Source organism: Salvelinus sp. IW2-2015, linkage group LG33 (assembly GCF_002910315.2).
Source record: "Salvelinus sp. IW2-2015 linkage group LG33, ASM291031v2, whole genome shotgun sequence".
Lineage (NCBI taxonomy): Eukaryota > Metazoa > Chordata > Actinopteri > Salmoniformes > Salmonidae > Salvelinus > Salvelinus sp. IW2-2015.
This window is the reverse complement of record NC_036872.1, coordinates 14727152-14751040: the sequence shown is the minus strand read 5'-3', so window position 1 is coordinate 14751040 and position 23889 is coordinate 14727152. Positions and strand designations below refer to the sequence as shown.

Here is a 23889-nt window from a genome sequence, read left to right as displayed (position 1 = left end):
ACACATTTAAAACAACAGCAGTCCTGCTTCCTCAGCATGTCATAACCCAGTCTAAGTGGACGCTTCTCTTCTCAGTAAAAGTGCCATGTCTGGCCCAAGTTAATGAAGACTGTCTCAGTCCAGATGGATATCCCCTCAGGTGGAACCAGCTTCATTAATCCCCCAGCCTGACTGGCCATTGGGAGAGACCTCATGTAGAGCGGTAACAGGCTCTTTACAGAACTAGCTCAGTCATTATAGCCCATTCCTATCCCTCAGTGAAGAGACACTGTCACCCAGACTGAGATTGACACTTACATGATTGAGTAGAGTGTAGGACTCAAGCATGTCTTCTTTTACATTTCCCTCACCCCTCACTCATTTTCTAACACATTATGATTGCATTGACTTGGATTCCAGATTATGTGTGTTTAAATTGGAAAAATGTGGTGAAAGGGAAAGCACATCTTTAAATATATATGCCATATCCATAACCCCTAAAGCCCATTTCTCCTGTGGGTCTCTCAACGCTGTATCCCAGAGGGAAGGGACCATCAAGGCCTCTACAATAGCACTGTAACAACAGTAGAGAATGAGCAGCATGCAATATGCTTATTGTAGCATAAATCAAGGCAGACATGAAATGGGTCTATTACATTAAGCCCAGAGTTGGCTGTTAACAGGACTGTCCTAATGATAACACCCTTAATAATGAAGCTGCTCTTTTTCCCATGGCCTTCATTCACGCAGCCTCAGAGGAGGCTCATTGACCTTTCCACCAATGTATAATTGAGTCGCCGCTGCTCGATTTATATGCTCCTCTCACAATTGGAATGACGTGATCAATGCTGTTCTTCTCTGCTGCAGCCAGTCACGTCAGAGCTCTTTACTGCTGGGTTTTTGTCAAGGCAGAGATGGTGTGTTATGCAGGGAATCAGCCCTCCTTGAGAAAGAGCTGATATGGTGTCTACAATGTCTTTTGACACCCTGGTGATTACACTAATCACTGTAGATTACACCTGAGTAGTACAGTGCTCTTTCTACTTCTGTTACCTGGCAAAGCCAAGTAAACAATATGGAGATTGAACAAAATGTCCAGGTGTGTCACAATGTTTACACAATGTGACACAATGTTTACAGAAATCAGGAGGTAATAACTACCATTAAACCAGAGAACCAATGAGGATGTGTGTCACCCATCATGGTTACACAAATCCATATCAATGAGTCATTCTGATTTCAGCTCCCATGCTCATTATTGATTCAATAGCTTGTGTGTGACACTGAACATAGTTGTTGGAATTCATTTGTGCCTTAAATGGTAAATATGGGCCAGGCTGCATTGTGAGCCAGAGGACAGATTGACATATTGAAGTTTGCATGTGATCTCCCTGGCCCATGGGTTCATGTGTTTCAGATTTATAAGGGTTTATGAGTTTATGTGACTGAATATCCTGCTCTTAGAGGTTAATCCCCAAAGGATTTGAATGTGGCTGCTCCACATTGGTGTACAGTGTTGTCTCTAACGACACACAGTGATATCCAAACTCCTGCCTGCCACAGTACTGCAGCATAGACCTAGATTCAGCACTCTACAGTGGAGCTTTGGAGTTTTGTTGCAAATACTGCCGTACAAAACAAAATGACATAAATAAGCACAGCATGGTCTGCATAAGCCTGCATAGATGTATTACTCATCCATTTTGCCCAGATTTATGACTACATACCCCTGCAGGCAGTTCCTCATGTTGTCTGAAAAGCCAAACACAATTTTCTTTAAATTAGACCTGTGGTGAGAGGCAATCTTGTTGTTTTGGAATGAGTCTGCTAAAATGAGTACTTTGCTGTGTTAGCTACATGTGGCACTAAGCTTGGAAGACAAAGTGGTCTTCTGCATACACAGTCATCCGTCTATAGTTGACTGTGGAAGAATTTCCTAGAAGGAAATGTACTATTAATGCACCATTATGAGTCATATACTATTATTATAAACATGAACATATTCTAATTGTAACTTTTTACATTTGTTCGGTATTTAGAGTATATTGTATGGCCGGTTTACCTTTCCTTACCTTGGTACATTTATAATCCATTCCCTAAAGGTGAAGATTAAATTGTGATGCAGTCCAGCAAAATCACCTCTTCCGCTTTCCTCAAGACTTCGACATACCTTTGTGCTATGAAAACACCTTCAAGTTTCATAAATAATCAGGATAGTCAATTCATTACCTTATCGATGTTACAAAAGAACCTTGGCTTCCAGTTTATTCCAATTAATTCCTCTCGCCCTCTCTTTTGAGATTATTGGTTTTTATAATGCATATTCCAAGAGTATATGACTTTAAGATTGCTTGTCTGGCACTAGGGCTGTCTCATTTCTGTAACCTGTGCACGAGAGATATTCAAATGACCCTATTAAATGAAGGCCTATGTTCTGCAGCAAGGTGGAGGAGTGGAATGAGGGACATAGTAGGGGCTGAGAAAATACAAGAACTGAGATTGTGAAGAAGAGAGGAAAGAGACATTTTTATCCCGCTGAGTGTTCGGCCACTGGAGCCGTTGTCACACAGAGCTGGGAGCAGCTCTTCTCGCTCTTCTCAGTCAAAAAGCTTACAGAATCTATCAGCTAGAGGGGAATGAAACAGGGAGAAAAGATAAATGGATTGCCAAGTGATAAATGGATTGCCAAGTCCAGGCTCTTTGTGAGAGCGTCTTTTCCATGGTGTGTGCTAACTGAGAGCAGCAGGTTCATGGCCTCCCCCTAGTTGTGTCCCCCTCCTCTCTCATCCCATTCCTGCACCAAGCCAAGGTTAAAAGGTAAAATAGGTGTCTGCTTGATGGAATGCAGTAACAACTAAAACACTAAGCACTCCTTGTCTGTGCTGCTGCCTGACTCCCCTTTAGCAGTCATTTACCAGCGCTGACATGTAATCAGCCGCCACGCGATCCCCAGCTGTGAGTCTCTGGCCACTGGGGTATCAGTACGTCCAACCCAGGCCCCGGACCCCGTCATTAGCAGGGCCTCTCACTGGCCTCGGCCCCCCAGCAAAATTCACCACAGCTAGATGAGATGCCATACTCTGTTCATGTCAACTGCTGCCCCAACAGGAGATGCCAGCATCATTCAGAGACAAGTCTCCTGTAGCAGGGTGTTAGCCTGAGGAACACTGTGTGTTGTTTTTGGAGCGCTAGGCTACTTCTGTGACCTGATATGTTATTGGACAATCAAAGAACTTAGTGTTTCACGAGTGTCATCAATGGGAAATGTATGGCTTTTAATTAAGCAACTCACAAGAATGCAAGTGCTTGATGATAAAAGTGTCACACTTCATTTGGATAGTGTGGATTGTCCATCAGCAAATGCTCTACAGATGGTCAAACTATCAACACACTCTCTGTTGATAAGCAACTGCTTGCTAAGGTTACGTTAGGGTTAGGTTTAGAATAAGGGTTAAAGTTAGGGTTAGGCTGGTTGAGAGAATGCCAAGCGTGTGAAAAGCTGTCATCAAAGCAAAGGGTAGCTACTTTGAAGAATCTCAAATATAAAATATATTTTGATTTGTTTAACACTTTTTTGGTTACTACATGACTCCATATGTGTTATTTCATAGTTTTGATGTCTTCAATACTATTCTACAATGTAGAAAATAGTAAAAAATTAAGAAAAAAACTGGAATGAGTAGGTGTGTCCAAACTTTTGTCTGGTACTGTATATTCAATGAAAGCCAAGGATCTGGAGATGAAAATGACAAGTTGGTCCAACACCTCCAGATGGTACCACCTCGCAACGCTAAATACTGTATGGAAGAGATACAACCAAGAGCGGCACGGTCTAAACTAGCAATGGTCAAAGCAAATGAACGTTCTTATTTCATCAACACTGTCAAGTACCAGTGTATGAAGGTTAGAAATATCTAATAATGAATTATATGTGATTTATAATGACATAGGGGAAAGGAAACTACATTTTGACATTCATTTCAATGTTCGCTCTTGAATTGCCCCGTTTTTTTCTACATTCTAGAGTAGTGAGTGAATGCCCGATAATATGTCTGAAGGTTAGTAATGATGTTAGGTACAGTGGGAATTTTTGTAGAAGGGCTTTATAAATGAAAACAGCAACGTATCGAACTATGCAACATCAAATAACGCCAACCTACTTTCTGGTAAAGAAAGCAGCGATGTGTACTAAACGGGCGACTGGCCCGTTATGAAACGAAGTACGCTGTGGTAGACTGTATCTAACGGTTTTAATGAAGTGGCAGCTGCATTCATATAGATCAGGGCTCTCCAACCCTGCTTCTGAAGAGCTACCCTCTTATCAATCCAACCCCAGTTGTAACTAACCTTATTCAGTTAATCAACAAGCTAATTATTAGAAACAAGTGCACTAGATTAGAGTTGGAGCGAAAACCTACAGGACGGTATAGTAGCTCTCCAGGAACATGGTCTGAAAGCCCTGAAATAGATGATGTCACCATAGTCTAGGACAGGAAGAAACGTTGATTGAATGATCTGTATTCTACTATTTACTGATAGGCATGACCTATTTCTAAAGTAGAAGCCTATGTTTATCCTCAGATCCTTAACTAACTCATCATTATGCTTTTTGAAAGACAGCTTAGCGTCTATACAGATGCACAAATATTTGAAAGCAGGAACACAATTAACGTGGGCGCCATCCAGAGTACATATGCTTAAACATTTACATGATTTTTATGCACTCTGGATACTTAATTTTACCTGCATTCAATACTAATTTAAGGTCAGTAAAGGTTTTTCTGCAAAACAAAGAATGCAGACTGTAACTCAGATAGCGCCTGATCAACAATGGGGCCAATGGCATACATAACAGCATTGTCAGCATACAGGTGCAGGATACAATGTTTAACATACAATCCAATATTGTTAATATATACAGTAAAAAGCACTGGACCCAGAATAGACCCAGAATAGACCCACGCTGGACACCTTTTGTTATGTCCAGAAAACCGGATTTAACACCATTAGTGGATGAACATTGAGATCTGTCAGTCAAGACAATGGCGCCGGAGGGGATGGCTGCCATTTTACGGCTCCTAACCAACTGTGCTATGTTGCGTTTTTTCACATTGTTTGTAACTTCTCTACCATCTGCCTTCTTAGCCAACATGCAATCACTGGATAATAAACTGGATGAGCTCCGTTCGAGACTATCCTACCAATGGGACATAAAATTTTTTAATATCTTATGTTTCACCGAGTCGTGGCTGAACGGCGACATGGATAACATACAGTTGGTTGGGTTTTCCGTGCATCGGCAGGACAGAAAAGCTATGTCCGGTAAGACGAGGGGTGACGGTGTGTGTCTATTTGTCAATAACAGCTGGTGCGCGATGTCTAATATTAAGGAAGTCTTGAGGTATTGCTCACCTGAGGTAGAATACCTCATGATAAACTGTAGACCACACTATCTACCAAGAGAGTTTATCAGCACTCAACGAGCTGTATAAAGCCCTAAGCAAGCAAGAAAATGCTCATCCAGAAGTGGCGCTCTTAGTGGCCGGGGACTTTAATGCAGGCAAACCTAAATCCGTTTTACCTCATTTCCACCAGCATGCACATGTGCAACCAGAGGGAAAAAAACTCTCGACCACCTTTACTCCACAAACAGAGATGCATACAAAGTTCTCCCTCGCCATCCATTTAGCAAATCTGACCATAATTCTAAATCAAATTTTATTTGTCACATACACATGGTGAGCAGATGTTAATGCGAGTGTAGCGAAATGCTTGTGCTTCTAGTTCCGAACATGCAGTAATATCTAACAAGTATTCTAACCTAACAATTTCACAACAACAACCTTATACACACAAGTGTAAAGGAATGAATAAGAATATGTACATAAGAAAATATAAATGAGCGATGGCCGAACGGCATAGGCAAGATGCAGTAGATGGTATAGAGTACAGTGTATACGTACATAAGAGATGAGTAATGTAGGGTATGTAAATATTATATAAAGTGGCATTGTTTAAAGTGGCTAATGATACATTTATTACATCCATTTTTCATTATTAAAGTTGCTAGAGAGGCGTCAGTATGTTGGCAGCAGCCACTCAATGTTAGTGATGGCTGTTTAACAGTCTGATGGCCTTGCGATAGAAGCTGTTTTTCAGTCTCTTGGTCCCCGCTTTGATGCACCTGTACTGACCTCACCTTCTGGATGATAGCGGGGTGAACAGGCAGTGGCTCAGGTGGTTGTTGTCCTTGATGATCTTTTTGGCCTTCCTGTAACATCGGGTGGTGTAGGTGTCCTGAAGGGCAGGTATTTGGCCCCCAGTGATGCGTTGTGCAGACCTGACTACCCTCTGGAGAGCCTTACGGTTGTGGGCGGAGCAGTTGCCGTACCAGGCGGTGATACAGCCCGACAGGATGCTCTCGATTGTGCATCTGTAAAAGTTTGTGAGTGTTTTCGGTGACAAGCTTAATTTCTTCAGCTTTCTGAGGTTGAAGAGGCGCTGCTGCGCCTTCTTCACCACGCTGTCTGTGTGGGTGGACCATTTCAGATTGTCCTTGATGTGTACACCGAGTAACTTAAAACTTTCCACGTTCTCCACTACTGTCCCGTCGATGTGGACAGGGGGCTGCTCCCTCTGCTGTTTCCTGAAGTCCACGATCATCTCCTTTGTTTTGTTGACATTGAGTGTGAGGTTATTTTCCTGACACCYCACTCCGAGGGCCCTCACCTCCTCCCTCTAGGCCATCTCGTCGATGTTGGTAGTCAAGCCTACCACTGTAGTGTCGTCTGCAAACTTGATGATTGAGTTGGAGGCGTGCATGGCCAGGCAGTCATGGGCGAACAGGGAGTACAGAAGAATGCTGAGAACGCACCCTTGTGGTGCCCCGGTGCTGAGAATCAGCGGGATGGAGATGTGGTTACCTACCCTCACCACCTTGGGGCAGCCCGTCAGGAAGTCCAGGACCCAGTTGCACAGAGCGGGGTCGAGACCCAGGGTTTCGAGCTTAATGACGAGTTTGGAGGGTACTWTGGTGTTAAATGCTGAGCTGTAGTCGATGAACAGTATTCTTACATAGGTATTCCTCTTGTCCAGATGGGTTAGGGCATTGTGATTGCGTTGTCTGTGGACCTAGGGTGTCAGGTAGGGTGGAGGTGATATTGTCCTTGAATAGTCTCTCAAAGCACTTCATGATGATGGAAGTGAGTGCCCAGGGGGCGATACTCATTTAGCTCAGTTACCATAGCTTTTTTGGGAACAGGAACAATGGTGGCCCTCTTGAAGCATGTGGGAACAGCAGACTTGGATAAGAATTGATTGAATATGTCCGTAAACACACCAGCCAGCTGGTCTGCGCATGCTCTGAGGATGCGGCTGGGGATGCTGTCTGGGCCGGCAGCCTTGCGAGGGTTAACACGTTTAAATGTTTTACTCACGTTGGCTGCAGTGAAGGAGAGCCCGCAGGTATTGGTAGCGGGCCGTGTCAGTGGCACTGTATTGTCCTCAAAGCGAGCAAAGAAGTTGTTTAGTTTGTCGGAGCAAGACATCGTGGTCTGCGACGGGGTTGGTTTTCCTTTTGTAGTCCGTGATTGACTGTAGACCCTGCCACATACCTCTCGTGTCTGAGCCGTTGAATTGCGACTCTACTTTGTCTCTATACTGATGCTTAGATTGTTTGATTGCCGTGCGGAGGGAATAGCTACACTGTTTGTATTCGGTCATGTTTCCGGTCACCTTGCCCTGATTAAAAGCAGTGGTTCGCGCTTTCAGTTTTGCGCGAATGCTACCATGAATCCAAGATGGCGTAGCAGTGCAGACGTGGTTTGTTGTCCTCTCGTTTACTTTTTGTATTTTTCGTCTTTCTTGTATATATTCCGATTTCTTTTTCGATCTCTTTTTCGATTTTTAAATGAAATATACCTTCCGGTAACCCGCCTCACTTAATGTGACACCGATCCGCATTTTTTTTTGACCCTATAGCAAAAACTTTCATCAGAAGGTAGCCAGCTAATTAGCTAAGTTACTAGCTATTTAGTCATTGTTAGCCACTGCTAGCGGCCTTTACCCTATGTTCAGGCACCAGCTGTTTTTTTTACCTGGATAATACCTGCCAGCCTCGGACTGTTTTTCTCCACTACAACGCCAGATTCCTGTTGTTAACCCTGGACCATTGATCATCACAGCTAGCTAGCTGCCACAGAGGCCCAGCCCGGCTAGCAAACGAAATTACCACAACTACAATACCTCTTTCGCCATCTGGCCCGGTCCCTTCGTCGACACGGTGCCCCGCCGTACCACCACGACTGGTCCGCAGACGTAATTCCATCAGCTGTGCCTCCAACCTGCCTTTGCTGTACGACGGAGCAGACGCTTCTACTTACCCCGGACTGCTAACTTTAAACGCTGTGTCTCCTGCGTGCTAGCGTAGTAAGGACTACCTAGCAGCTTCCCTGTTTCATCTATTGCTGTACACTGGGCCCTGTGATCACTTGGCTACATAGCTGATGCCTGCTGGACTATTTATTTATCATGGTACTCCACTTTGTTTACCTTTGTTTATCTGTCGGCCCTAGCCCCGAACTCAGGCCCTGTGTGTAGTTAACCAATCCTCTCTGCCCATTCATCGCCATTTTCCCTGTTGTTGTTGTCTTAGCTGATTAGCTGTTGTTGTCTTACCCGTTGTTGACTTAGCTAGCTCTCCCGATCAACACCTGTGATTGCTTTATGCCTCGCTTTGTCTCTTTCAAATGTCAGTATGCCTTGTATACTGTTGTTTAGGATAATTATCATTGTTTTAGTTTACTGCGGAGCCCCTAGTCCCACTGTACTTGCCTTAGATACCTCCTTTGTCCCACCTCCCACACATGCGGTGACGTCACCCAATATAATCCAGCAGGTCCAAAGATGCAACCTCTCTTATCATCACTCAGTGCCTGGGCTTACCTCCACTGTACCCGCACTCCACCAAACCCCTGTCTGCACATTATGCCCTGAATCTATTCTACCACGTCCAGAAATCTGCTCCTTTTATTCTCTGTCCCCAACGCACTAGACGACCAGTTTTGCTAGCCTTTAGCCGTACCCTCATCCTACTCCTCCTCTGTTCCTCGGTTGATGTGGAGGCTAAGCCAGGCCCTGCGTGTCATTTGTTGACTTCTGTAATCGAAAAAGCCTTGGTTTCATGCATGTTAACATCAGAAGCCTCCTCCCTAAGTTTGTTTTACTCACTGCTTTAGCACACTCAGCCAACCCTGATGTCCTTGCCGTGTCTGAATCCTGGCTTAGGAAGGCCACCAAAAATTCGGAGATTTCCATACCCAACTACAATATTTTCCGTCAAGATAGAACTGCCAAAGGGGGAGGAGTTGCAATCTACTGCAGAGATAGCRTGCAAAGTTCTGTCATACTTTCCAGGTCTGTGCCCAAACAGTTCGAGCTTCTAATTTTAAAAATGAATCTCTCAAGAAATAAGTCTCTCACTGTTGCCGCCTGTTATAGACCCCCCTCAGCTCCCAGCTGTGCCCTGGACACCATATGTGAATTGATTGCCCCCCATCTATTTTCAGATTTCGTTCTGTTAGGCGACCTAAACTGGGATATGCTTAACACCCCAGCAGTCCTACAATCTAAGCTAGATGCCCTCAATCTCACACAAATTATCAAGGAAACCAACAGGTACAACCCATAATCCGTAAACATGGGCACCCTCATAGATATTATCCTGACCAACTTGCCCTCCAAATACACCTCTGCTGTTTTCAATCAGGATCTCAGCAATCACTGCCTCATTGCCTGCATCCGCTATGGGTCGCGGTCAAACGACCACCCCTCATCACTGTCAAACGCTCCCTAAAACACTTCTGCGAACAGGCCTTTCTAATCGACCTGGCCTAGGTATCCTGGAAGGATATTGACCACATCCTATCAGTCGAGGATGCCTGGTCAATCTTTAAAAGTAATTTCCTCACCATCTTAAATAAGCATGCCCCTTTCAAAAAATGTAGAACTTAGAACAGATATAGCCCTTGGTTCACTCCAAACCTGACTGCCCTTGACCAGTACAAAAACGTCCTGTAGCGGACTGCAATAGCATCGAATAGTCCCCGAAATATGCAACTGTTCAGGGAAGTCAGGAACCGATACACACAGTCAGTCAGGAAAGCTAGCTTTTTCAAACAGAACTTTGCATCCTGTAACTCTAACTCCCAAAAGTTTTGGGACACTGTAAAGTCCATGGAGAACAAGAGCACCTCCTCCCAGCTGCCCACTGCACTGAGGCTAGGTGACACTGTTATGCTGGTGAATGAGGACCCAAAAGCGACGTAATAGAAACAGAGTCTTTATTCCAGTATCAAACAAACAATGATTCTCCTGGATATATCAAAGGTAAATCCAAAACAGGAAACTGAAATCCTCTCGTCAGTAGAGAGGAACGACTGGAGACGCGACCACAGACTGCAGGTCGCTTCAGGAAGGCACAGGCCGTAGCTGACATAGACACGTGCTCACACGCAGCATCTGAAGAAGGCAAAACACGAAGGCGGAAAAGGACACAGGACAGCAAACATCAAACAAGATCCGACAAGGACAGAAGCGGAAAAGAGGGAGAAATAGGGATCTAATCAGAGGGGAAAATAGGGGACAGGTGTGAAAGAGTAAATGAGGTCGTTAGGAGAATGAGAAACAGCTGGGAGCAGGAACGGAACGATAGAAGAGAGAGCGGGAGAGGGAGCGAGGGAGGAGGAAGAGAGAGGGATAGAAGAGGGAAGAACTAATAAGACAGCAGAGGGAAGCACGGACAAGACATGATGATCAAAGACAAAACATGACAGTACCCCCATCACCAGAGCGCCTCTGGCGCACTCGAGAGAACCTGGCGGCAACGAAGGAAACTATCAATCAACGAACGGTCCAGCACGTCGCGAGATGGAACCCAATCTCTTCCCAGGACCGTACATCCAATCCACTAAGTACTGGTTGACCACGTTCCGAGAACGCATGTCCATGATCTTCCGTACTTGTAAATAGGAGCGCCTCGACAAGGACGGGGGGAGGGAAGACGACACGGGGGCGCGAAGAAAGGCTTGGAAAAAGAGACATGGAAGACAGGTGGCGACGAAGATGTCGGGAAGAACAGCGCACAGCGAAGATTGACGACCTGAGAGACACGGAACGGAAAAATGAACGGCGGAGTCAACTTGCGAGAAGCTGTCGTAGGGGGAAGGTTACGAGTGGAAGCACACTCTCTGACCGGACAATACTAGGACTCTTAATCCTACGTTTATTGGCGGCTCTCACAGTCTGCGCCTGTAACGGCAAAGTGCAGACCTGACCTCCTCCAGGTCGGCTCACAACGTTGGACAAAAGCCTGAGCGGAGGAACGCTGGACTCGGCGAGCTGGGACGAGACAGAGGAGGCTGGTACCCAAGACTACTCTGAAACGGAGATAGCCGCGGTAGCGACGAAGGAAGCGAGTTGTGAGCGTACTCAGCCAGGGGAGCTGTTCTGCTGCCAAGACGCAGGGTTTCGAAACGAAAGGCTGCGTAATATGCGACAATCGACTGATTGGCCTTTCTGCTTGACCGTTAGACTGGGGATAAACCCGGAAGAGAGACTGACGAAGCACATCAAACGACAGAACTCTCCAAAATTGTGACGTGAATTGCGGACCTCTGTGAAACGGCGTCAACGGATGCATGAATTCGAACACATTCTCATGATGATTTGTGCGTCTCCTTAGCGGACGGAGTTACGAGGGATGAAATGTGCGCTTAGAGAACCTATGATAAGTAAGCACAGTCTTCCCTCGAGAAGGCAGACCGTAATAAGTTCTAAGGCGATGTGAGACCATGGTCGAGGAGGATGGGAAGCGGTCTGAGACGACCGGCAGGAGGAGAGTTACCTGACTTAGTCTGCGCGCAGTCCGAAACAAGCAGCCACGAAACGGCGCGTGTCCCGCTCCTGAGTAGGCCCACAAAACGCTGGCGAATAGAAGCAAGCGTACCGAACGCCGGGGTGGCAGCTAACTTGGCAGAGTGAGCCCACTGAAGAACAGCCAGACGAGTAGAGACAGGAACGAACAGAAGGTTATCTAGGACAAGCGCGCGGCGACGCAGTGTGAGTGAGTGCTTGCTTTACTGTCTTCAATTCCCCAGACAGTCAACCGACAACACGCTTCAGGGAGAATCCCCTCGGGTCGGTAGAAGAGCCCAGAAGAACCAAAGAGACGGGATAAGGCATCAGGCTTGGTGTTCTATTTCCCGGACGATAGGAAATCACGAACTCGAAACGAGCGAAAAACAACGCCAACGAGCTTGACGTGCATTAAGTCGTTTGGCAGAACGGATGTACTCAAGGTTTTATGGTCAGTCCAAACGACAAAAGGGACGGTCCGCCTCCAACCACTGTCGCCATCTCGCCTATGGCTAGACGGGATGGCGAGCAGTTGCGGGTACCACATCATAGTTCGTCTTCCGATGGCGACAGACGGATGACGAAATAGCGTAAAGGACTTGCAGAATGGAAGCGCTAGACAGAATGTACCACCCTTGAAGCGTCACCTCGACAATGAATGTTTAGTGACGTCAGGAGTAACAAGGATAGGGGCGGATATAAACGCTTCTTGAGGAGATCAAAAGCTCTGGGCGGAACCGGACCACTTAAAGCAAGTCTTGACAGAATAGTAGAGCTCTGTGAGAGGGCAGCCACTTGACCGAAAATTACGAATGAAAGCGATAGAAATTAGCGAAACCGAGAAAGGCGCAACTGGACACGTGATTAGGAAACGAGTGCCTAGACAGCTGGACCTTAGCGGATCCATAATGCCTTCAGCGAAATAACAGAACGAGAATGTGACAGAGGAGACAATGAAAGGCGCACTTCTCAGCTTCCGTAGAGACAATTCTCTAAAAGGCGCTGGAGTAACGTCGAACGTGCTGAACATGAATCTCGAGTGACGGTGAAAAATCAGGATAATCAGGAATCTCCAGGATAGGATAGAATTACTAGACCAATTAATAGAAGGATTTGAATACTAGCCAGGGATGACCCAAAAAAGGTGTAAAGGTGAACGAAAAATCAAAAAGGAATGTCTCACTGTGGTTACCAGATACTGTGAGGGTTAAATGTAGTGTCTCACATCTGATACTGGGGAGAAGACTACCATCTAGGCGAACATGGCGTGGGCTTCCTAACGTTGAGAGGAATGTCATGTTTCCGAGCCCATGCTTCGTCCATAAAAACAACTCAGCCAAGAGTCTAATCAAGGCACTGCAGGAAGCAGCCGAACCGGTCACAGCGTAGATGGACCGACAGGTAGTACAGGATCTTGATGGAGAGACTGAGTAGTAGCGCTCACCAGTACCCCGCTTACTGATGAGCTGCTGGCGTTTTACTGGACATGACATGACAAAATGTCCAGCAGAACCGCAATAGAGGCAAAGCGGTTGGTGATTTCTCGTTCTCTCCTTATCGAGATGCGAATACCTCCAGCTGCATGGGCTCAGTCTCTGAGCCGGTGGGAGGAGATGGTTGAGATGCGGAGAGGGGAAACACCGTTAACGCGAGCTCTCTTCCACGAGCTCGGTGAACGAGATCTACCCGTCGTTCTATGCGGATGGCGAGTGCAATCAAAGAGTCACGCTGGAAGGAACCTCCGGGAGAGAATCTCTCCTTAACCTCAGCGTGGAGTCCCTCCAGAAACGAGCGAGCAACGCCGGCTCGTTCCAGTCACTGGATGCAGCAAGAGTGCGAAACTCTATAGAGTAATCCGTTATGGATCGATCACTTGACATAGGGAAGCCAGGGCCCTGGAAGCTCCTTCCCAAAAACTGAACGATCAAAAACCCGTATCATCTCCTCTTTAAAGCTCTGATAAACGTTAGAACACTCAGCCCTTGCCTCCCAGATAGCTGTGCCCACTCCCGAGCCGACAGTAAGGAGTGATATGACGTAGCGATCCGAGCTCTCTCTCTTGAGTACGTGTTGGGCTGGAGAGAGAACACAATATCACACTGGGTGAGAAAGGAGCGACTCAGTGGGCTGCCCAGAGTAACATGGTGGGTTATTAACCCTAGGTTCGGAGATCGGAAGACAGGAAGTAGCTGGTGCAGCAGACGAAGACTCAGAAACTGTCCAGAGAGATCGGAGACTGAGCGGCCAGGGTCTCAACGGCATGACGAGCAGCAAACAATTCCTGCTCGTGTCTCGCGCATTGCTCCCTGGAACTCGACGGCAGTGTTGAGAATCCATAGTCGCTGGGTCCATCTTGGTCGGATTTCTCTGTGCTGGTGAATGAGGACCCAAAAGCGACGTAATAGAAACAGAGTCTTATTCCAAGATACTAAAACAATGTTCTCCTGGATATATCAAAGGTAAATCCAAAGAAACTGAATCCTCTCGTCAGTAGAGAGGAACGACTGAGACGCGACACAGACTGCAGGTCGCTTCAGAGAGGAACAGGCGAGCCTGACATAGACACTGCTCACAGCAGCATCTGAAGAAGGCAAAAACACGACAGGGCGGAACAAGGACACAGGACAGCAAACATCAACAAGAATCCGACAAGGACAGAAGCGGAAACAGAGGAGAAATAGGGACTCTAATCAGAGGGCAAAATAGGGGACAGGTGTGAAGAGTAAATGAGGTCGTTAGGAGAATGAGAAACAGCTGGGAGCAGGAACGGCAGATAGAGAGGAAGAGAGCGGGAGAGGAGAGAGGAGGATGAGGAAAGAAAGGTAAGATCAATCCATGCATAGTAACTATTTAACATTGTGAGAATTCTATAACATGATTTCTGAGAGCAGCTACGTCTGCACTGATTGCGAGTCAGCTTTCTTCTTCAACAGATCGCAGATGTTCTGAAAGAGCTGCAAAACCTGGACCCGTACAAATCAGGGGCTAGACAATCTGGAACCTCTCTTTCTAAAATTATCCGCTGCCATTGTTGCAATTACCAGTCTGTGCAACCTTCTCTTCGTATCGTCCGAGATCTAAAGATGGAAAGCTGCCGCGGTCATCCCCCTATTCATAGGGGGTGACACTCTAGACCCAAACTGTTACAGACCTATATCCATCCTGCCTTGCATTTCTAAAGTCTTCGAAAGCCAAGTTAATAAACAGATCACTGACCATTTGATATAAATAACTGCAATCGATAAAAGACAGTACTGTGCAGCGCTTCATTGACCTGGCCAAGGCTTTCGCTCTTGCTGCGGGTGATTCCCTGATCCACCTCTACGCAGACGACACCATTCTGTATACATCTGGCCTTCTTTGGACACTGTGTTAACTAAACTCCAAACAAGCTTCAATGCATACAACACTCTTCCGTGGCTCCAACTGCTTTTAAACGCTAGTTAAATTCAAATGCATGCTTTTCAACCGTTCGGCCGCACCCACCGCCGAACTAGCAGATACTACACGCTGGACGGTTCTGACTTAGAATATGTGGACAACTACAAATACCTAGGTGTCTGGCTAGACCGTAAACTCTCCTTTCAGACTCATATTAAACATCTCCAATCCAAAATCAAATCTAGAATCGGCTTCCTATTCCGCAACAAAGCCTCCTTCACTCACACCGCCAAACATACCCTCGTAAAACTGACTATCCAACCGATCCTCGACTTTGGCGATGTCATATACAAAATAGTTTCCAATACTGTACTCCGCAAACTGGATGCAGTTTATCACCGTGCCATCCGTTTGTCACCAAAGCGCCTTTTTCCACCCACCTCTGCGACCTGTATGCTCTAGTCGGCTGGCCCTTGCTACATATTCGTCGCCAGACTCACTGGCTCCAGGTCATCTATAAGTCTATGTTAGGTAAAGCTCCACCTTATCTCAGCTCACTGGTCACAATAACAACACCCACCCATAGCACACGCTCCAGCAGGTATGTCTCACTGGTCACCCCCAAAGCAACACCTCCTTTGGCCGGTTTTCCTTCCAATTCTCTGCTGCCAATGACTGGAACGAATTGCAAAAATCGCTGAAGCTGGAGACTTATATTTCCCTCACTAACTTTAAACATTAGCTATCTGAGCAGCTAACCGATCACTGCAGCTGTACATAGCCCATCTGTAAATAGCCCACCCAATCTACCTACCTCATCCCCATATTGTTTTTATTTACTTTTCTGCTCTTTTGCACACCAGTATTTCTCGATTATTGTGGATTTATCGGTGGTGACACTGTTACCTAGCCTCAGTGTAGTGGGCGGCTGGGAGGAGGTGCTCTTATTCTCCATGGACTTTACAGTGTGCCAAAACTTTTTGGAGTTAGATATACAGGATGCAAATTTCTGTTTGAAATGAAGGTAAACAATTTGTTGCTTACTGGAAAATATTCTTTCAAACACACACGGTCACGTTGTACGGCACCATTATGGCTATAAGTAGGGCTATATTTTGGCCTTTATGGGCGGCGAACAATTGGCCCAGCGTTTCTCTCCCGCTAAAAACATACATAAATGTTCTGGCATATACAAATATAATTTTGTCCTTTATTCAGATTACAATCGCTCACTTTAATTTTTTTGAAAATGAAATAACTTCCAAAATATCGTTATATATTATCAAGTTGATGGCACAGTCATATAGCACGGCACCTACATAAAGCTCATTCATGGCTTTGGATCATAATAAATAAGTACCAAAATTCTTTCTGATAGTCTTTTGGTTATCCTGACCTGGACACCATGTTCAGTATTATAACAGCCTATTATGGGCTATTAGCAGGACAATATACCTTTATCAACACCTCTCTGTATTTTGATACTTTGTGGATGGGGGCCCCCAAGTGGATGGGGCCTCCCGCAGTGGATGGGGGCTCCCACAGTGCAAAATGCATTGCTACAGATGCAGGTTCAATACCTGTACCGGCCGCCACCGGGAGACCCATGAGGCGGCTTTTGGTTTTAATTTAGAATCCTCCAATCCTCTATATGTAATTATTGGCGGAGAGTCACGTCATATTTTTTGATATACTGTAGGTCTACCGTAGGCAACATGAGTCTCACTAATGTTGAGTAATGTGTTGTTAAAAGTGGTGTAGGTCTTATTTATTTAAAGAGCATATTGAAGTTAGAAGCAATAGGATTTGAAGCAATAGCCAACAATAATTTTAGCACTGTTCTGCGCTGCTCTGAGACAAGCATGGGGACTGGTCTTGATAAATCAATGAGATTTTTATTTTCATTGAATCACTGTTTGGGTATTGGTTAGACTACAATTATACAATTAGGGTGTAGAAATGTTATGCTCTTAGTGTAACCTTTCTTTAACTAGGCAAGTCAGTTAAGAACATTATTCTTATTTACAAGGACAGCCTACTCCTTACTCCACACCGGGGAATTGACTCCAGGGCTCCCACGTGCCCGCACGACATAGGGATTCTTTAGCTAAATAGCCCAGTACTGTAGCCTACTCCCGACCGTCATGTTGTACAGCACCATATTTTCCGTTCCAACCCAGAGGGTTTTACGTTTTTCTTGGAATAGAAACACTATAATATTAATCAAATTAATTAAACAAAATGTCTTAAAATCAGTCCCATATACTATGTTCTTACAAAAAAGGTTTTAAATTCTCTAGTAAAGCCACTATTGAAGGCTATCAAAATGCTTCTCAAAGATGCCCTCTGGTGGTCAAACTAGCACTAACTGGCATTAGTTAGGCATTAGGCATTCGTTAGGCATTAGTTACCACTGGTTGACACTTAAATAACGTGCCAGTGTTACGTTCCTGACCTTATTTTCCTTTGTTTAGCTTTGTTTAGTTGGTCAGGACGTGAGCTGGGTGGGCAGTCTATGTTATTTGTTTCTATGTTTTGGGTCATTGTTAATTAGCCTTATATGGTTCTCAATCAGGGGCAGGTGTTTGACGTTTCCTCTGATTGAGAACCATATTAAGGTAGGCTGTTCACACCGTTTGTTTGTGGGTGATTGTCTTCCGTGTCTGTGTATGTACCACACGGGACTGTTTCGTTTGTTTAGTCTGTTCCTGTTCGTGCGTTCTTCGTGTTATATAAGTTCTCATGTCCAGGTCGGTCTACGTCGTTTTTGTTATTTTGTAATTTATTCAAGTGTGCTTCATGTTCGTCTTGTTTGAATAAATTCATTATGTATTCCACAAAAGCTGCGTTTTGGTCCGATCCCTGCTCCTCCTCGGACGAGGAGGAGAACAACCGTTACAGCCAGAGAATTCTGCGGCCCCATGCAAGCTGTGCCACAGTATGCTGCAACTTTTAAAGGACGAACCACTGTACATACATATCTCATCCAGAAACCATGGATTACAAGCAACATCCGCACCGAGCTAAAGGCTAGAGCTGCCGCTTTCAAGGAGCGGGACGCTAATCCGGACGCTTATAAGAAATCCCGCTATGCCCTCTGACGAACCATCAAACAGGCAAAGCGCCAATACAGGACTAAGATAGAATCCTACTACACCAGCTCTGAAGCTTGTCGGATGTGGCAGGGCTTGCAAACTACAAAGGGAAAACCAGCCGCTGTCTGAAAAGTAACGCGAGCCTACCAGATGGGCTAAATGCCTTTTATGCTCGCTTCGAGGCAAGCAACACTGAATCATGCATGAGAGCACCAGCTGTTCAGGACGACTGTGTGATCATGCTCTCCGTAGCCGATGTGACCAAGACTTTTAAACAGGTCAACATTCACAAGGCCGCGGGCCAGACGGATTACCAGGACGTGGTCACTGCTCAATAGAACTCTGTGACGCTGCTCCGCGGCAGAACGGTGCTAACATCAAACATTAATTGACAAGCTAACTAGTGGCTGCAGGATCATGAGTGAAAACATTTGTCTTTTTGTAAATGAAATCCGCTGAATACAAAGCAAAATAGGGACTAAATATATATGTATTAACAAAGCTAAAAGACTGAATTTTAATATCCACCCTCGAGTCACCCAAGTTATATGCTGTTCTCTCTTCTACCGCACAGCAAGCAGTACTGGAGCGTCAAGTCTAGATCCAAAAGGCTCCTTAACTTCTTTCAGCTAGGGGGCAGAATTTTTTATAATAACGTTCCCAAGGTAAACGGACTATTTCTCAGGCTCAGATATTAGAATAGGTATATAATTGACAGATTAGGATAGAAAACACTCTAAAGTTTCCAAAACTGTCTAAATATTGTCTATGAGTATAACAGAATTGATTTTGCAGGTGAAAACCTGAGGAACTCCAACCCGTAAGTGCATTTTTTTTTTATCCCTGTTCCATTGCTTGCCCCTCCTCCATTTAAAGGGGTATCAACCAGATTCCATGCTTTTATTTTGAAAAATGAGCGAGATTTATCAAAACGCGTCAGGTGTCCTTTGATAAGTTCCTGTGCAGGAGAGATGTGGCTCGACATTTTCTTTCTCTGTAGTATTGAACAGTTTACCGTCCGGTTGAAATATGATCGATTATGTATGTTAAAAACAACCTGAGGATTGATTATAAAAAAACCTTTGACATGTTTCTATGAACATTACGGATACTTTTTGGAATTTTCGTCTGCCCTTCAGGACCGGAACGAGCTTGTGGTTTTCTGAACATAACGCGCAAACCAAATGGCAGTTTTTGGTTATAAAACTAATCTTTATCGAACAAAAATAACATTTATTGTGTAACTGGGAGTCTCGTGAGTGCAAACATCTGAAGATTATCAAAGGTAAGCGATTAATTTGATTGCTTTTCTGACTTTCGTGACCAAGCTAATATAAGGCTAGCTGTTCTAGCAGTGATTGATACACTCACAAACGCTTGGATTCGCTGTAAAGCATATTTTCAAAATCTGACACGATAGGTGGATTAACAACAAGCTAAGCTGTGTTTTGGTATATTTCACTTGTGATTGATTCCATGATTATAAATATTTTTTGTATTATTTTTGAATTTGGCGCGCTGCAATTCAGAGGTTGTTTACGAAAATGATCCCGTAAAAGGGATCCGTGCGGCAAGAAGTTAACAGCTTCTACCCCCAAGCCATAAGACTGCTGAACAGTTAATCAAACGGCCACCCGGACTGTTTACATTGTTTTTACACTGCCGCTTACATTGTTTATTATTTATGCGTAGTCACTTTACCCCTACATACATGTACAAATTACCTCGACTAACCTGTACCCCCGCACATTGACTTCCAAAGACAATTTGAGGAAGTCCAAGTAATTCCAAAGGGTTGACATTTCTTGCCACTGTACATAGACAAATACAAACATTTTATTTAGATTTTTGAGGGAGTGACTTTTCCTACCATCACACTAAGAGCCCTTCCTTATTGCTTTGGAAATGTTTAATGTCTCGCCCATGTTCTTCAGTTCACCACAACATGAAACCTGGCACAACCCAACCAGATAGTTATTAACATAAGTCTGTATATAGCCTCGTTATTGTTATTTTATTGTGTTACTTTTCTTTAAATTTTTTACTTTAGTTTATTTAGTACATATTTTCTTAACTCTATTTCATTAACTGCATTGTTGGTTAAGGGCTTGTAAGTAAGCATTTCACGGTAATGTCTACACCTGTTGTATTCTGCGCATGTCACAAATAAAAAGTTATTTGATTTGTTTTGAAGGTATTTTTAAACCAGTTGCACACAGCCTGGTCTAGGCCAATTGAGGAAAGACTCTGAATTAGCAGTACATGTACAGTATATCCAAGACACATTTGGTTTATTACTATAGTGCTGCAAAAATGTATATAATTTAAAATGTGACTAAATCCATCATCAATACCATTATATGGTCAGTATACCCGGTTTGCCCCTCCTTTTTATGAATTACCCTTTCTCTCATAGCTCTCTGGCAATATAACCAATGTTATATCAGTGTGAATATGTAAATATTTGCCATTAAGTTCACTTTCTTTAATTAGTTTTCAGATTTCATGACTGACTGCTTCCAATTAGGGATCAATGGCTCATTTCTGCAGATGGACCCCTGGGTGAGTGGAGGTAGTTAAGCAGTTATGAAATGCTTCATGATTTCTCCTCTGCTGAGAAGAGTGCTCAGCTCACACCAGACCGATTATCTGATCGATGGAAAGTTGCACAGGCTCCTGCAAAACTGTATGTGTGCATGCAAATGAGATTGTTTTTGTATGTGTATGAGTAGGTTTGTGTGATGTGTGTGTGTGGGGGGGGGGGGGTGCGAGTGTGACATGCACGTGTTTAATTGCTCTGGCTGTAATTTAGCACTGAGCTCATTAACTGGTGTACCACAGAGTGGGCTAAATTCTGCTAAATACTTAAGCATACTCCTGACACACTGTGGGAGAGAGATTCAGCTGTGATGTGGGTTGTGCTCACAAACATGGACCACTGTGGTGCTATAAAATACTGTAGTGCTGTAAACCACTGCCTTTAATGTCCATGGATGGATGATGTATAGGATTATACGGATAGGCTATATTACTATTAATGTCTAAAGGTGATGCCAAGATAGGTAATCATAGTTGTTGTAGTAATCAGTCTGCTGTTGTTCACCTGTAACATGTACAGGTACAATGTCTCCCAATGACCTCTGTACAGTACATGGAGCCTAGAACACTGAGTACACGTGTATTGTTATTGAACATGTCCTTTCTGTGTGTGTTAACATCCCATCTCAGGGGTCACACTGCAATCGAAAGAGAATCTGAGCTTGTGTGTTTGTCAGTGTGCATTCATGCGTTTGTTTGTCTGCCTGTACTGTATGTGCGCGCGTGACTGTGTGTGTGTATAATGCTCCTGTCTGAGAGGGGGGAAAAGGGATAAGGGTCTGCGGGCGGGGCGGGGCTGGTGATTCTCTGTCCTCTGAGCCCTGACTGACTGCAGTGAGCCTGTGGGGTGTGAGGCACCAGAGTCAGCGTGGGACTGGAGTCTCTCCTCAGCAGTACAGCAGCCCCTCACTGCCACTGCCATTATCTATAACCCAAAGGGTGTGTGTGTGTGTGTGTGTGTGTGTGTGTTTCACGAAGTAAAATGGCCCGTTTCCGAGTGTGTACATGTAAGTCAGAATATCTTTAATGATCAAAAGTAGAAGCTCAGTAGTGAAAAGTCATAATACAAACAGAGCTTGACCAGTCTTGATTAGTCAGCTCTGGAAGGACATGGATTTTTACACATGCTAATAGCCTCTAACACCTTGTCTATTGTCCCCCCCCTCCTCCACCACCACCAGTTCAGCATGCAATCTACTCCAAATATTTATGTAGTAGACCTATTGTAACGGTGGTCCTCCTCCTCTTCAACCGAAAAGGAGGAGTATTGAGGGAACCAAGGCGCAGCGGGTTGTGAACACATAATATTTATTAAAGACAAGACGAAAACACGAACTTCACTATAAACTAACAAAACAACAAACGGAGTAGACAGACCTGAACGACGAACTTACATTAAACACGAGAACGCACGAACAGGGAAAATAGCCTACACATAAAATGACGATGTACAACACAKACCGAACAGTCCCGTATGGTGCGACAAACACTGACACAGGAGACAACCACCCACAACGAACACTGTGAAACAACCTACCTAAATATGACTCTCAATTAGAGGAACGCCAAACACCTGCCTCTAATTGAGAGCCATACAAGGCAACCCTTAAACCAACATAGAAACAGACAACATAGAATGCCCACCCAAACTCACGTCCTGACCAACTAACACATACAACAAACTAACAGAAATAGGTCAGGAACGTGACACCTATAATCTAATTACTAATACAAAACTAAGAACAATAGACTATAAAGTCAATGAAGTCTATATATATACAATCATCAATGAAAGATCCAATAACAAATCAAACTTAAATTCAAATTTTAAGTGCATTTAAAATAGCAACACACTTAAAACAATAAAATGAAAATATATACACTGCAATAAAATAGATGTTATCAAAGTAATGTTATCAAAGAACATAAAACACAAAGGCCTCATTGATTAAAGGCCAAGCTAAAAAGGCTGCTTGACAAAGATGGTGGATAAATGAAGATGTCTTACTCAGGCAAATTACTATACATTTTTCTTTAACAATTCTGGTCTACTTAAAGGAAAAAGACACCCAAAACCACTCATTCCTTTAATTTAGTGTTAAATAACACTAATATATTATGTGAGAACAATGTTTTTTGTAAACAAATGTTTCATTTTGGCATTATAATAAGGTTGGTAGCAACATGGAAAATCGTTGTGGAAATCTGTTGCAGCTCAAGTCAACTACAAAGTCCACAATGCAATGGTTTCTTTATGGGCTGGCTGGCTAGCTAGCTATTATTGTGGGTAGCTACGTTTGCCAGCTAGCTAGGTAGCTACACACAATAATACCAAAGACAATATGAGCATGTAATGTAGCTAGTTAGCTGTAAAATTGCCGAAACAAACTGCACAATCAATTTAGGAGTCTACAATCTAACCATGTTCAACCTGCAGATCGATGTGCCTGACATTTGCAATGGCAGATATACTTTGGAGGAGATGGGAAACGTTTCCCATACTACGTTAATGGGCCCGTGCGGTGCATTCTAGGCGATTCTGGGACAAGGAGTGAATGGGAGACTATTGGGCACTAGTTAAAAAAGAAACATGAGCACAAATTTCATCAACAAGAGGTACAACATTACAAATCTTTTCCGAGATGTGAACCTGCCATCTGTATATCTTTGGAATAGTGATATTATGTACTTTCGAGGAAATTAGGCATGTTTCTCGACATATAAACTGACTTTGAGAAGGGATTTCCTGACGATTAGCTTAGCAACCATGTGACGCAACATGTGAACGCGATTGGTTGACATTCTGCTTGGGGGGGTGTTACACAATACTTCATTCATTTGATTCCTATCTCCTTTCTACAATATCTCTGGCAACGGCACCATGCAATGCACCCTGGACTAAAGAGGCAGATAAATAGGAAAA

At 44.3% G+C, this 23889-nt stretch overlaps 1 protein-coding gene across 1 annotated transcript in view; it reads left to right on the top strand.

Moving 5' to 3' along the window:
- LOC111957357 (transmembrane protein 132D-like) overlaps positions 1-23889 on the top strand; it is a 204107-nt gene that overhangs the window by 72398 nt on the left and 107820 nt on the right. The gene's annotated exons all lie outside the window — the stretch shown is intronic.